The following is a 3,604-nucleotide window of genomic DNA, read 5'->3' on the forward strand; positions in this document are numbered from 1 at the left end:
GTAGAAATTGACTAAAAGAGAAAACTAGAACTATTGAAAAAAAATCAAAAACCAGTTCTTTGACAAAATAAAAACAAATATTCATCATTATGAAAGGAGATAGAAAACACATACAACCTAGAAGGAAATGAGAGAGGGAAAGAAATGGAGACATAACATTGAGTGATAGGAAAATTTTAAAGGACTGTGAGATTAATTTGCACAGAAGTTTCAAATAAATATGAAATTTTAGGTTATAACGATTATTAACTAAGAAGTTTTGAAAGGTTTATTTATTTATTTTAGGGGGGAGGAGGAGCAGAGGGAGAGAATCTTAAGAAGACGCCCTGCTGAGCATGGAGCCTGACGTGGGGCTCAATATCATAACTTCAAGATTATGACCTGAACCAAACCAAGAGTTGGATGCTTAAGTGACTGCACCACCCAGGCGCTCTTAAGAAATTTATTAAATTTATTATGCATTAGGTGGATACTAGTAGAAATACACAGATCACAAAAACAAATCCCCACAGAATTAAAATGATCAAAACTACATTAAAAAGCACTAGGCTATATATATATATTTTTTTCCTCAGGGAGGTTCTATTAAACCTCAAAGACTAGATAGTTCCTTGGTCACCTGATTTTCTACAGCCTATAAGACCAAAAACATACAGATTTTATTCCTTAAACAAGTAATCTGATGCCTAAACCTAATAAAGGTTGCACAAGATAAAAAAATACACATCAATTCCATTTGTATCAATGCAACAATCCTTAACAGAAAAAAAAGGCAAACACACTCTAAAAACGCATTAAAAAATATAATACACCCACAGCAACTAGTCAGTAGTTGTTGCAGTTTGGTTTCCTGGTCATCGAAGGTCTGTTTTACCTTGCTTCCCATACCACCTTCTGAAGTGGTGTGACTCCATCCCCTAGTCTTGTATGCAAATCAAAGTTCAGGATTCCTGGGTGATTCACAACCATTTTCTTAATATCTGAAGTTTGTGCTTTAGGATCAGATAATGTATATGTGAAAAAAAGTAACTTAGCTTCCCGCTACCCTCCTCAACTCATGCCCAGGATATAACAGTGAAGCAAAAACAGGATAATTGGAAGAAAGAGAGATGGAGGGATGGATGGAGGGAGGGAGAGAGAGAGAGAGAGAAAGAGAGAAAGAGAGGAGTTAGAAATACACATCAGCCACTGGGCAGTGGCAATAATAAATTTTAACTATTTTAAGTATATATTTAAGTGCCCTTAAACACATTCACATTGCTTTTTAAAGATTGCTATAGTCCATCTTGACTTTTTTTTTAATTTTCTCAACTGTAAACTCCATACCCATTTAAAAAACTAACGTTTCGTTATTCCCTCCCTCCAGCCCCTGAAGGAGTTCTTTCTTGTCTATGAATTTGACTTCTCCAGGTATCTCATGTAAGTGGAATCATAGAATATTTATTCTTTTCAGGCTGATTTATTTCAATTATCACGATGTAGATAAAGATCATCCCTGTGTAGCATATACCAGAACTCCCTTCTTTTTGAAGCTGGATAATATTCTACAGTACGTCTATGTCTCATCTCATTGTCCATTCATTTGTCAATGTACATTTGAGTTGCTTCTTTCTTGAGGCTATTGTGAATAACGCTGTTGTGAACACGGGTGTATGAATATCTGTGGAAATCCCTACTTCCATCTTCTAGTTATAAACCCAGAAATGGAGTTGCTAATCACATGGAATTGTATGTTTAATTTTTTGAGGGACCCTCATACCGATTTCCATGGAGGCTACACCATTTTGCATTTCTACCAAGAGCGCAGCAGTGCAGAAGGGTTCCAATTTCTCCATAACCTCATCAACACTTACTACTTTTTGTGTGTTTTCATAATAGCTATCTTGTTGGTTATGAAGAGGTCATTGCGGTTCTGGTTTGCATCTCCCTAATGATTAGTGATGTTGAGCATCCTTTCATATACTGATTGATCATTTGTATATTTTCTTTGGAGAGATGATCATTGGTCCTCTGCCAATATTGTAAATGAGTTGTTTTTTTGTTGTATAGTTGTAGGACTTCCTTAATTTGTTTTGGGTATGAACCCCCTTTTTCAGGTGCAAATATTTTCTCCCTTTTCAGGTTGATTATTCACTCTGTTGATGTGTCTTTGGAGCACAAAAGTTTTTAATTTTATTTACGTCAAATTTCTCTATTTTTTAATTTTTTTAATTTATCTATTTTTTGTCGTTATTGTTGCCTGTTTTGTTTGTTTGTTTGTTTGTTTTGTTTTGTTTTGTCTTGATTTTTGGTGTCATATAATTGCCAAATCCAATGTCATGATACATTTCCCCTAGGTCTTCTCCTAAGATTCTTACAGCTTAGCTTTTACATTTAGGTCTTTGATCCTTTTTGAGTTAATGTTTGCATATGGCTTGAGGTAAGAGCCCACTTACATTCTTTGGCAAGTGGATATCCAATTTTCCCACCACAATTGACTGATGATTGTCCTTTCCCTGTTGAATGGTAATGGCGCCCTTGCCAAAAATCACTTGACTGCATATTCGCAGGTTTATTTCTGGGTTCTCTCTTCTATCCCATTGGTCTATATCTCTATATTTATGCCACGCTATATTGTTTGAATTATTGTTGTTTTATGTTAAGTTTTGAAATCAGAAAGACTTCCTATTTTGCTTTTCTTTTTCCAGATTGTTTTGCTATTTGTAGTTCATTGAGGTTCCACATAAATTTTCATTGAGATTCCACATAAATTTTAGGATTAATTTTTGTACTTCTGCAAAAAAAGAATCATTGGGATTTTGTTAGGAATTGCATTCAATCTATAAATTGCTTTGAGTAGTATTGACATATTAATAATATTAAGTATTCCAAAACACAAATCTGTGATATCTTTCCATTTATTCACTTATTTAATATTGTTGTTATATAGTGTACAAGGCTTTTACTTCCCTGATTAAGTTTGTTCCTGAATATTTTATTATTTTGAAGAAATAAGTGAAATCATCCTTAGTTTCCTTAGTGATTGTTTATTGATAATGTATAAAATTGCAACTGAGTTTTGAGCACTGATTTTGTATCCTGCAACTTTGCTGAGTTCATTTAATTAGATTTGTTTGTGTGTGTATGGAATCATTAGGATTTTCTACACATAAAATCATGTTGCTTAAGAACAGATACAATTTTATTTCTTCATTTCCAATTTAGATACCACTTCTTTCTTTTTTTTTCCCTTTCTCTCTCTTTCTCATTCACTCACTTACACTTTCTTTTGGATTTGTTTATTTTTACCAAGTTACACTGGTTATGGCTTTAAGGTGTATGTTGAATAGAAGTGATGATAACAGGCATCCTTGACTTGTTCCTGACCTCAGAGGTTCTCTTGGTGCAAAAACCTGGGCAATAGTTAAAATTGGAATAAACATAATATGTATTAGTATGCTCAGTCTTTCATCATAACATATGATGTTAGTTTCGTTTTTTTATGCATGACTTTTATGGGGTTGAGGTAGTTTTCTCCTTTATTTCATTTATTGAATGTTTTTATACTTAAAGGGTGTTGAATTTCAACAAATGCTTTTTTTCCACACCATTTCAGCTGATTGTA

This window comes from Canis lupus, chromosome 14, assembly GCF_048164855.1.
Source record: "Canis lupus baileyi chromosome 14, mCanLup2.hap1, whole genome shotgun sequence".
NCBI classification, from domain to species: Eukaryota; Metazoa; Chordata; class Mammalia; order Carnivora; family Canidae; genus Canis; species Canis lupus.